Genomic DNA, 13,566 nt, shown 5'->3' with positions numbered 1-13,566 from the left:
CAAAGATGAATGCTGATTCAAGGCTCTGATAAAATAATATTCATGGCCTTAAGGACTTGCATGTGTGACACTCCTGTTGTACCCGCACCGTACGGTACTCGAACCGGCATCTCCGGCATGGGAGGCAGGTGCGCTAACAAGGGGGCTAAAGGCTGCAGCCTCTAGCATCAGTCGCTAGTGCACCTCTTGAGGGCAGGAGAGTGAGGTTTATACACATTTCAAAGCTATCTATCAGCTGGCCACCTTAACACATGCATTGACTGGTCTGATGGTTGTGGTGGTCAATCCAAAATGTCTGTGATCTGATCTTGACAAATGACAAGGTACACCATCCTTAAAACACCAGACAAGGTGAAAATCTACAGTATGCGATCAAATGTGACTGGGGATCTAAGAATCATGCATTGTGATTAAATATCTTGGTTGCTCATTTACATATCATGAAAGTTAATGGGGACAGGTGCTGCCATGCACCAAACAACAAAAAAGCAGCTTTGAAGTATAAAAGTGGTCCTTCTGAAGTTATTTTTGCAAAACAAAATTGTGTGCTTCATTAAATGTTTTGCAGCAAATACCCAGTGAAATGTCCAGCAAAGGGTGCCAAAAGCGAGTGAAGCAAGGTTTTTAAGGTGGATGTTAGACTGAGGTTTTAATGAGTAAAACATACCTTCCTATCCTATAACTTTAAACTACACCTAACCAATAGTGTCCTAAAAGCAAATTAGAGAACAGGAACAGGGTTGACCATTTGGATTGTCCTAATCCAAAACCTAAACATAACCAATAGTGCTTTAAAAGGTTTTGAAAAAGAGGGTGTGTAAATATTGACAAGATTTAAATTGTTATGTTTGCTATTCATTAATATAATTCTGCATACACATTTATATTTACTGCACATGCTTAAGTTTAACTTGCAGATACAGATGCTTGTAGGTACAACCTGTTGTGTTAAATGGGTCATGAAATACTGTTTTCTTTTAATAATAGTTTTATTTCCCTGAGGTCCACTGATAACATTAGTACAGTTTTTTTGCAGCAAAACAATCATAAATTAGTAATATATAACAATTTCCCATCCTGTTTCTGGCTCTCTGTCTGAAACACTCTGTTTTGCTAAGCGTCCACTTCAATGTTAATGGCCATTATTCTGATTGGCTGACATTGTGCTGACCTCAAATACAGCCATAATTGAAACTCAATTAGAAGAGAATACACAAGCTCCACAACATAAAAAAAAAAAAAAAAAAGAAAATCAGAGTTTACATATAACACACCCCCAAATATATGAAACTGTTCAATCAAGCACAGCAGCACCATAAACTATCAAACAGTCATGACATTTGAAACATTCATCAATAAAACTAGTTACTTATGGTTATTGGGGTCAGGTCCCATAGTGTTGTTAACTGCACTGTTCTTCTAAAACAGTTCCTTTGTAAAGATTGATTGGTATTGTGACTGGTTCACATGCAATCCAGGCTGATATATTACTGAAAAAACATACAATCTACACTCAAATACGCTGAAGACACATCCACAAGACACACATACAGTATCATCCTGCACTGAGATGCACGTCACCAGAAATGCTTCAAAACGGTCAAAGATGTCCATCTAGTGCATGATTACATACACCAACAATTGAAAATAGAGTAGATGGGCGAAAGAATGAATCCAGGATGTGTTTTTGGTCAAAAGAGCAAGAGGCAGAGCTGCTGAATGTAACAAGAAGAGGTCTCATTTTCAGAGTTGTAACTTGGGACAGCGTCTTTAACAAGCGTCACAAGATACATGACAATGGTTAAAGACATCTGTCTAGTGCATGTTTATATACAAAAAAATAAATGCTTAATGTTTAACAATTAATTAAACTTTTTCAAAACAAGATATTTTAGCAGGGTGTTAACTATAAATGCTCTTTTTAGACTCGGGATGAAGTTTTGAGTTCTGAAATTAACAGTTGTTTCGGTTACCTCTTATATGTCTAAATATCAAGGAAAAATGTATTCTTCATTGCATGACCCCCAATAAAAAAGAAATATGTAAACGTATTCACTTTCTCTAATATGAGCCAATCTCTTCTATACATCACACATCACCCTGAGATACTTGCATTCTTTACATCTGCTATGTAACCTCATCTAGAGATTGACAAGAATCAGAGGAAGGAAACAGATTGGCAAAGAGTGAGTGTGAAATGAGATGACAAAACTCATACAACAAAATGTTTCTGCATGCCGCTATTTAATCAGGGGGCTCATTACATAAAGCCAAGAGCCAAGTGGGTCAGGCCCTGCAACTCATCCAGAGCAGCACATGGATCACAGATGTTTAGAGCCCATCTTGTTTTTGAAGATGAATAGAAAATGAAGGCTGTGTCTTCAGGAGAGCGGCAGTGAGAAACTAAAGCCGGCTTCACAAAAACTCCATCAAACTTTCATTCAACCCCACCAAAGGGACTCATAAAAAGAGCATGAAATTGAAAAAAGAGGAAACACAAGGAGTCATTGCTCTTTGATACAGTGTCAATATGTATAATAATACCAACTTAATAATTTCCTCCAGGGTACTCGAGTAAAACCACAAGTGAAGTAATGTGAATGACAACAGATCGTCGTATTTAGCTCGAGAGAAATGTAAAATTAATTTAAACAGGAACATTCAGGAACAAGGCATTATGAAATTTTAAGAATTCAGTATTAAATTATAAACAAAGTTGTGCTGAATAATCATGTTGAATTACCTATTTTTCAGGGTGTTTTAACTGTAGAGATTTTGGTTTAGCCTAGAGTCCATTTGATATCAGTGTTTGTTTGTTTGGTTGATGGCGATGGGTGTCTTTGGTACAGTAGAGTTTGCAACTGTTATAAAAGCCATCCGGCCTAACTTGCACAAGTAAACCACTATTGATGTCTTATAATTTAACTATTATAGTACAATGGATTTCTCATTGTGGCATGTAGCCACAGAAATTGTCTTTACGAGCAACATACATCTCTGCAAGAAACATAAATCTTTGCATCTCTTGCAATGCATCTCTTGTGACAGACAAAAATATAATTCCGTCTGTGCTACCCTCCATAGTAAAACCGAAGGGGCAAAGAAATGAGAACAAAAGCAAATTTTTTTACATAGCTACAGTGGTAATGCTACTGTTAGTCTCATTGAGTGAGTTTACATTCACACCAATATGCTGATAAAACCAAAAACAGCTTTTTAAAAAAACCTGACTATGCAAAAAAAAACTTTACATTAGCTTTCAAATCATCAGGTTATTTTCTGCTTTTGATGTTAAAACATAAACAGTCATGCACACAAGACTAGCACACATTGGATAAGCTGGTAAAACCCAAAGTGTACTTGGGTCCGACACAAACGATGAGCATCCACTTACAGAATGCGTGACACAAATCTCATCATCAACAGTGCGCAAGCACTGAATACGAGCAGCCTGATTTTTCTAATTGTGCGTCTTTGAATGCGCAGAATGTGCATGTAGTTATTTGCATTTACTAGTGGGTCTACAAGGTGGCAACACTTACATCTTGAGCCGTTGCGGTCATGAAGCACTAGAAGTAATCACCACTAAACATCATATGAAGGTATAAACAACAACAGTGGATGTACAAGTCAAGAGCGCATGTGTGAGGAGGTCTGAAGATACCTGCATTTGTATAACTCTCTGAAAAATCTTCATAGGTCTAAAGACCTGGGGAGAAAGTCTGGTGTCTCATAACAGTTATAGTGTGCATGTACCAACCGCCTGAGTATGTGTGCACAGTTGGAGTTTATTTTGACAGGCTTGCGTTCGACTGTATGCAGACGCTGAGCATTCGAGTAAAAATGGAAGTATACCTAGGGCTTTAGAATGCCAGTAAAGGTGTTTACATGCAATATGAAATCAGGGCAATGAGCAAATATCCAGAAATAAGCAAAATAATATAAAAGAGATCTTCAGTGGAAGGGGGAGGGGAGTGGAATCAAACTTTTGTTTGGACCAATAATCAAACCATGTGTGGAATCGGCCATTAAGTGTCATCAAAACCTGGAGCAGTCAAACAGAAGCTCTTGTTCACATTAAAAGTAGATACAAATCCTTAATATTTAGAACCCACCTTAATATCCTTCTTAACATCAGTGAAGAAGGGTGTTGCCTAGTGGTTAAAAATTATAGGTTCAATACCTGAAAGAGGCTATCCAAGAACTCTTAATTGTGCTCTTCAGCAAGGCGCTTAACCTCTATATCAGAATTGTCCCTGTAATTGGTGTGTAGATGGTAAACAATAACATTTCTTCATGACATTATCTTGCAGGACATCCTTTAAAGTCACAAAAACTACTGACCAAGCAAAATAAGTCAAAAAGTGGCACCATATGCACAGACATCCACTTGAAAGGAGGGTGGGAAAGTCCAACCAAGTGAAGGTTTGTCAGGGACAAAGGAACATCAAGCAAGTGGATTTTGCAGCATTAGGGGTACATGGTCACAGACATTTAAAGACATGGAGACACTGGGCGTTGCGGACCAATGAAGAAAGCAAGTCTATAGACTGAATGCAACATGCGCCAGTGACTTTCCATTGATCGAAATACATGGTCCGATGACATTGCATAAGTCAGCAATATGCACCAGTGAACTTACACAAATGGTCCCAATATGACTGCATGCCAACATTTCCATCAAACAAATCTTTATTATGATGTCGGAAGAGAGCTAGGATAAAGTTAGCATCAACATTCGTTGAATGCTAAAATCACTTCTTTCTTTCATGTTGTAAAATGGTTCAGCTAAATCCCAGTAAAACTGCATCACTTTGTTTCAGGGACTTGATTCCCAACCATGTTGAGAAAGACTGAAAGAAGAAAGACTGAAAGATGAGACAAAATATAGCTGGGAATAAATCAACTGACAAATATCTAGCCGTACATCAAAGGAGGCTTCTTTTTGAAAAAAGTTTTTATCTTCTCTTGTGATCTTCTCATTGTAAAGACAATTAGAGTTAATTAACCACCTGTGTTCAGATCCTTGTAATGGTGCAGGACAGATTATTACAGTTCAGGTATGCATGAACTTACTTTTGTTAACAATTAATCACTGTTTACACACTGGACACTCTCCCCTTTGTAATTAATGATTAGTTTCAGCAATGAGTAATTTCATCTTAACCTGGGTAAAGGAAAAGAGAGTTGAAGAGAGCCTGTTTCTACACTTGAACTTTATGGAAAAGGAATGAAACAAAGCTGCGAGTGATAAGATGTTTCCGATATGTAACTACCAGATAACTTACTTGAAGAGCTAAGGTTTCACAGCACTTAGTGTGATGTTAATGTGTAAGATTTGTCAAGACTCATCATATAAGGTGTGAGGGTTTGTATGATTTAAGAGAATTAATTGGGGTGGTCAAACTAGACTTTATGTTTGCAAAATTATTTCAAACCCTGGAATCAATACTGGCAACAGGATATGATGTCATGCTCCAAGGCTTCTGTTTAATTAATTAAAAAATAGCAATTTTTAACCATAAAGGCCAAGCATATAAAAGCACCTCTGAAGATGTATTAATTGCTATTTTTCAACACAGCAAGGCCCACACAATACATTTCCATGTTTTTTTCCCCAAACAATATTGATTTTATTTTCAGCTTGTACAAATCATGAAAATAATATTAAAAGATAGGAATGTTTGCCTTGAGGTCAGCGGTCTTCTCAGAAAATGCTGCCATTTACGTTTAGATAAATATTGTGAGTTGATGCCAGACTTCATCTAAAAAGTTTTATATTCTCAGTATTTGAAGGGACTCCCTTTTCAATATTTCTCATTAAAAATTGACCGATTCACACACTGCTCCTCTCCCCAGCCTCTTAAAGGAATATTCTGGGTTCAACACAAGCTAAGCTCAATCAAAAGCATTTGTGGCATAATGTTGATTACCACAAAAATTATTTTGACTCATCCCTCCTATTATTTAAAAAAAGCAAACATCGAAGTTACACTGAGGCGCTAACAAAGGAAGTAAATGGGACCGATTTTTGGAGGGTTAAATGCATAAATTACACTTACATTAATTCTTCTGTTAAAACTCATGTATTATTTGATTTTTTTAGGGTTTTTTTTGTCTTGTGGATAAACAGTTGAAGTCAGAAGTTTACATACACATTATCCAAATACATTTAAACTCAGTTTTTCCTGACATTTAATCATAGAAAACATTCCCTGTCTTAGGTCAGTTAGGATCACTACTTTATTTTAAGAATGTGACATTTCAGAATAATAGTAGAGATAATTATTTATTTCAGATTTTATTTCTTTCATCACATTCCCAGTGGGTCAGAAATTTACATAAATTTTGCTAGTAATTTGGTAACATTGCATTTAAATAGTTTAACTTGTGTCAAACATTTTGGGTAGCCTTCCACAAGCTTCTTACAACAAGTTGCTGGAATTTTGGCCCATTCCTCCAGACAGAACTGGTGTAACGGAGTCAGATTTGTAGGCCTGCTTGCTTGCACATGCTTTTTCAGTTCTGCCCAAAGATTACACCTCCAATTCAGTACAGTACAGTTAACTTAGTGTATGTAAACATCTGACCAACTGGAATTGTGATAAAGTCAATTAAAAGTGAAACACTCTATGTGTAAATTTATTTTGGAAAATTACTTGTCATGCACAAAGTAGATGTCATAAATACAGATGTCATTTTTAAAGAAAAGGAGGGAAAAGTCAAAATTAATTTTTGTGGTAATCAAATGTATATTTACAAATGCAGTTGATTGAGTTTAACTTGAACCCGGAATATTCCAAATAATGTTTATATCCCACAGTATACAAAACTTTTTTAGGGCGAACTGGCACACAAGCCAATTTCCACCATGTTCATGATTCAAAGAGGTCAATCTATGACATTTTGATCCTCCATTGGTCAAACAAAATTGGTCATTTTGCTATGCAAATTCACAGGTAAGATGAAGATTCTTTGCAAACGCTTGCATCGTTCTTTTAAGTAATATTAATATATTTAAATAATATATATTTTTTTAAGAATTATTTATTCAAAACAGCTTTGTAGCATGAAAACATATCCTGTTGCTTGTTTTCTTTGCCGGGTCTGAAATAATTCTGCATACATAAAGTCTAGGTTCACGTCCGCCTGATCCCATGAAAATCACATGATTATGGTGAAAATTTTTCAAAATGATATTACATGGTTCCTTACACGTATTGCTGCAGTTCCGAGGTGAAATATCAATTGTGGTGCAAAAAGCGAGTACAATTTTCTACCAAACTGAATAGGCTTTTATGGCTCTATCAAGTTTTACTTAAACAAATGCTACCTCACTAACGTAAACCTTAAACCTAACAGAGAGTGTCAAACAACAAATGTGAGATGATCCTTGTGTACATTTCACCAGGAAACTGCCACAATACATACAACAAACAATAATCATTTTGCCAAAAATGTAGCTATAATAATGCTATTCTATGAAACCAGGTTGAACCAAAAGTTCTGGTGTGACTGCCCCTTTAAACTAATATAAAATTGCATCCATGGTTTTAAGATATGAGACACACACAGGGCCAGACAGCTCAAGCATACACCCACATAGAAGCCCGTCATTGGCACTGTTTCTATTTGTAATCCATCCAAATGCATGTCTAGGCTTCCTCTACTGCTTAGTTCAGTTGTGCTGGCAGTTGCCTTCAGCACCTAGAGCGTCTGACTGTGGGTCAGTGTGGGCATAAGGCTCAGCTCCCCTCACCCAGTGCTGGCGGACCAGGGGGCTTTTCAGGAGATTTGTTCCAGTTTATCTGCATATTTCAACTGGCTTTAGTGTGCTGCTAACTGATAAAATGATGCCAGTGTCTCTGAGCCCTGCCAATGTGGAGGCTGACTGACCTTCCATTGAAGATTCCTTTTGAATGAGGGGGAAACGGGGAAAGAAAAGACAAAAATATAGTAAGAATGCAACCCAGGTGAGTGGAAGGAGGCTCCAAGTTTTATCATGTTGGGAACAAAAAAACATGAGACATTAGCAGACCCTCCGTTTGCAGAAACACAAGCGCATACATCCACATGCATGTGCGTCTTCAAAATGCCTGCATGGTAAGCTGGTACCAGCATGGCTTCATAGATGATTAAGTGTAACAGAAATGCTGCTCTAAGTCTTGCAGGGCCACACCTGCTCAAGTCAAACCAGCATAGAAACAGCTATCAACAGAGACACACACAATGAAAAAAGGGAGAGGATTCCGTTTCTGTGTGTGTGACAGACACTGAGAAGGGAAAAAAATCTTCTGTCAAGAAACGTAGTTCAGTAGACTAACTGACATTTTTTATGGCTGCTAAGCAACATAACAATTAAAGATCATTCTGTCAAGTAATGATTAACGCGTTAATACAAAACTCAACTGAACAGGTATATACTGGCTATTTTAACTATTTGTTTTATAAATCTCAGTATTACATGTAGCTAGAGCCATATTAAGCTGTTTATGACCCTTATGCAGTTCCAATGGTTTTGAAGTAACACACTGGTTATTCACTCTAGGTGACGCCTTTGAGTGAATGGTGAAAATCATCACCATTCAATTGGTGGTGGAGATGATGTTGACAGAAATTTAATATTTTTGAATAAATAAATAAATAATAATAAAAAGGTTAGGGTTAGTGATACCTTTGTCTTACCAAGGCTAATTTAATAATTTTTATATATCAAAAATACTAAACAACTAAATATATATTATTATTATTATTAGTAGTAGTAATAGTAGTATTATTTTAATTGTGTATTGGATTATACTGCATTCAATTATTATTCACATAATACATCATTTTCACACAACAAATATCGAAAAAGTTTATGTTGGTTTCACTATGTTTAGAATTGTTTTAAAAATTTTATTTTAAATTTTTTAAATGTTAAAATAACTCATTTTCATATTTTAAGACTGAATTTCTGGATCTGGAACTGCACCTGGGCTTTTATAACTAAGAGTAAATCAATAAAATGAATACATAGGCATTTGAAAAACAGCAAATAAATAAAAATATTTTAGGTTTTGGAACCCAGTTTTAATAATAATAATAATAATAATAATAATAATAATAATAATAACAAAATAAAAAAATCAACCCCTTTAACACAACAGGCCCCACATCCGGATTACTGTAACATCATTGCAGTATTGTGCTTGCAACATGTGAAAATGTCAAATTACATTTTATAATACTGTCAGGCAGTATAACATCTCAAGAACTCAAGTCAAACAAAGGACAGCTCTTCATCTTTTTAGTGGAGTGGGGACGCCCAGGTCAGCCTTCATCAGCTCTGTATTATAGATTATAGCTATAATCTGGAATGGAGGACATGCCTCAATACACTTAAACAACCACGGCCAAAATGGCAACTAAACAAGACACACTATGATGCATGATTATAAATATACATACAGTACATACAAATATACATACAGTACAAACAAATAAAATATAATTTTAGTTGAATTTTCGAGGTTGTGGTCTTTTAAAGACCTGATCAATCACTTTAAAACGAGTGCCCACACCTGTTCAGAAGGCATATTTCTTACTATCCCATATTTTTTACATTATATATAATGACCAGAATTAAACACACTCCCTTGTATGATCTTATACCAGAAAAAATTGGTATGGCCCACAATGACTAATGGACCAATATCTTTAAAATGCAACGTCAAAATGTAACATATATTGGTATATGAACAGTCAGCGTATAATCATGTTCAAAATATAAAAAAATATAAGTAAACATTGAATTTCATGATGAAGAATAACTATACAATGATTTTATTTATCAATAATTAACCTTTTCATTATGTCTCAATTTCATCATGTAATTTAAAGCGGAATGCGGAAATATATCCTTTCCTAATATGTTTCTAGTAATTAAAGCTGCACTATGTAAGATATTTTGGTTAAAAATGAACAAATTGCCATTATTGATTAAGTACAAAAACAATTAGTATTCAAAACAATGCCCTTACCTCCCTCCGACTCATTATAATAATAATTTGTATTTTGAGCTGTTGGGTCAGATTTCACGCAAAATCACTGGTTTATGCCGTTCCTCTTTGCGTCATGACACCATGTCCGTAAACACTGAAAAGAAGTGCCAGATGTCACGTGTTCTGGCTGAGGATGCTGTTCAGTTCAGTAAGTCAGTCACAATCACACAGTTCAGGATGGCATCATTGCAGTCATGATGGATGTTGTTAACCTGCTATAATGCTTGGAACTTGATACAGTATGTTGTCTGGTATGTTTGTCATGCTTTATTAATCGAACATTACTAGTGTGTTACTGTGCATGTTATTAATACCTATGACTTCAGAAATTGACTTCTTGTAGGCTACATATTATTTTCATGTTTAATAAAGTATATTTCATCCCCATTACTGCACATTATATGTTTTTAGTTTACAGTGTTATTAGGCCTACATTTTCACTTTAGTCAGTTTTGGTCTTTTTAATTGTTCAATATTTCATCATGTCATATTCATTAATTTTAGTCAGTTTTACTCTGACAAAAATAATATACAGCTTTTGTCAACAAAAGTAATATATTTTACTTGATGATGATGTGCAAAACGGATAAAAAGTGTCAAACTGTAACATATCAAACTTTTATCAAATATTAAAATATTGGAGTCGCCTGGTGCCATGCGAGGGTTGAACATGTGAACGGCGAGCTCTGCGCACTTTGCTAGTTTTTAATACTTTTTGTGTTATAAACCGGTGAGATTCAATACACCTTGTTCCATAACTGTACTATGAAGACAATATGTCAAAGAATTCAAATTCCTCGGGCTCTGGAGACATTAAAAGACACTTATGTGCTCAAGCTGATACCCCTGACAGGGCCGCAGACTGGGGACTTGGTTGGACAGTGCGGAGAGAGAGATTGTCTACCGTCGAGCATGTCTGCAATGCTGGCGAAGGTTGTTGCTGACTTGGAGGATCTTGCTTTAATAAGTCAATCGATCATTGTCATGGAGATATAAATATCTGAGTTGTTACAAAAGTGGCGGATGTTGAGAAACGGATTATCTGGAGTCATCGGAGAGGGAATTAGCTGCTAATCCATAAGCGACCAAGTCGGATTTGGAGCGTGTTTGGGAAAAGTCGGAAGACTTTGAGAATCGTAACCGGCGAAACAATGTCCGAATTGTTGGAATTCCTGCAAACGAAGAAGGCAGAGATATGGGGAAATTCAGTTGGTCATTAAGAAGACTAGGGAAATTTAATTTGTTTGTGGAGAAATGGGGCGGATATCTGACATTGCTGAATGTGTGTTTAATATAATTTTTTATAAAAAAAATGTGTGTGTCTATAATCATGTACGACCACTGGGATGTTGTTGGGGGCCAGGGTGGGGTTGGGGATTGGGAGGGGTGATAGTGGGGGTTAATTGTTGATTCTGTGTATATATGTTTTGTTTTTCTGTGTTCAATATTTGAATCAATGAAAAATGTATTATATATTTATAAAAAAAAATTATATATTTATAATGTAAACATGTATATATTTATATGTAAACATGTATCAAACATACAGTACACATGTACATAGGCCTACTGTCCTTGTTGTGAAAAACCTGAGCTCCTGAAATAATAATGTATTCTTCATTTTCCATGAAAAGACACAAAAGTGTAGCATGTTTCTTAGGGAAACCATGTATGATTCTTATGGAAATCAAGCATTTACAACGCAAGTAACACATATTCTGAGTAGTGCGACATTTAGTTCAAGTTCACATGTTAATTTGTTTCGTTGTGCAGATGTAAGTTGTTCCATAAATGTTGTGGATATATTAATTAATGTAATTTATAAATAGGATGCATTTGAATGAGGTATTTACAACCCGATCTCATGAAAACTCGTACATAATTTACGAGTTGGCTATTTTGTATGGTCTCGACTTCATCATGTGCAAATTCCCGGATGTGTAATGCGGAAGCGCAAGTTCTACGCACAAGGCGTTAAGGATATACTTATTAATAGTATGCCCTTACACAAACCCCTTATCTAATCTTAACCAATTAGTAGTGTGTGTAAACATAATAGGAAGCTGCTGTGTGACAGAAGCAAGTAATCGTCATGTATTAGATGGAAAAGATGTCCAGCGACGTCATTGGCTTTAGTGAAAGTCGTAGATATTCAAACGAGTACAGTCGCACAATATAATACGAATTAGCCAAATTTAGAAAATTCCTACAAATCCTGATGATTTCACCTTGAGTGTGTGTTGGGTATTTACCCTGTTTTAAAGCAGTTCATTATGCCCATGTAAGTGCATTCAACTCAAGCTGCTCAAGCGCAGAAATACCCAACACACTGGTTTAATGAATCCATATCTAATATCTTCTATATACAAATCATCAAGTTGTTTCTTCTTTTGTTTATATCTTGCAGTTAATATCTTGCAGTATAATTTGTATCGTCAAATGTTTGCCAACAATTTTCTTTAATAAAATAATTTAATTATCGTGCCTTTTTCATCTCATTATTGTTGGCGAACAAAAATAAACCTTTCTTCAACAAAAGTTTTCGTCAGTGATTTCATTGATGAGATTAATAACACAAAAACACTGAACACAAATCAGCAATATCACGAGTTTCACTTCATAAATTTATAAATATAATACAATACAAACATTAATAGTCGATAAAACACTTGAATAATCATATTAAAATATACTTGTAAGTTTGGTGGTGATTCAGAAGAGTCCCCTGTTCTCAATGTAAAAGCACTTGAAATGTTTTATTTCAACCACAGATTATGTATTGCAACTTTAAATATGTATTTCAGAATCACTTTGTTAAATAATAATAATAATAAAACATTGTAAGTTTACAACAGGTCTATTTTCTTAAAAGATTAAACTAAATATGATTCATTGAAAAAAAAAAAAAAAAAAAAAAATATATATATATATATATATATATATATATATATATATATATATATATATATATATATATATATATATATATAAAAAAAATATAGAAAATTGTCTCAAATTTTATGTTGTGCAAAAATATCAAAGCCTGGTTTTAAGGGCATACCTACTGAATTTAACTTGGGACATAGGCCATAGGCCATGAAGTCTCATTTATTATATATTTTTTTAAATCACCGTTTTTTTTAACTTAATAATTAACCATATTTTTACTGTCCAGCAGTGACACTTTTTTTTTTTTTAGGGCTAATTTTGATTCTAACAGTTGTTTGCAACAGTGTTTTGAATTTCTGTAATGCAAATTACATATTGAAAAGACTTGACCATTGGAAAGAGATAACACATAAATGGTGACCAGTTACAATATCTAAAAAGATAGCATCCGTATACAAATATACATTTTAACCTAAAACCTTGAAGTTGAAAAAAATATATATCAAGATTTATATGTACATTTGTCATTTAAAGACATCAGGACATTCTGAGGACGCACAACATATTTTGCCCAGAGGGGGTTGTCATAACTTTCATTAAAATTTGGCATGCTGTTTCTTTGGTGCAAGTGCTA

The 13,566-nt window shown here is 34.9% G+C and overlaps 1 protein-coding gene across 2 annotated transcripts in view; it reads right to left on the bottom strand.

The window, feature by feature from the left end:
• Window positions 1-13,566, bottom strand: part of LOC127629933 (cotranscriptional regulator FAM172A homolog) — a 233,937-nt gene that overhangs the window by 48,423 nt on the left and 171,948 nt on the right. The gene's annotated exons all lie outside the window — the stretch shown is intronic.

This window comes from Xyrauchen texanus, chromosome 3, assembly GCF_025860055.1.
Source record: "Xyrauchen texanus isolate HMW12.3.18 chromosome 3, RBS_HiC_50CHRs, whole genome shotgun sequence".
Lineage (NCBI taxonomy): Eukaryota > Metazoa > Chordata > Actinopteri > Cypriniformes > Catostomidae > Xyrauchen > Xyrauchen texanus.
The sequence above is the reverse complement of the archived record's forward strand: the minus strand, read 5'-3'. Positions and strand labels throughout refer to the sequence as shown.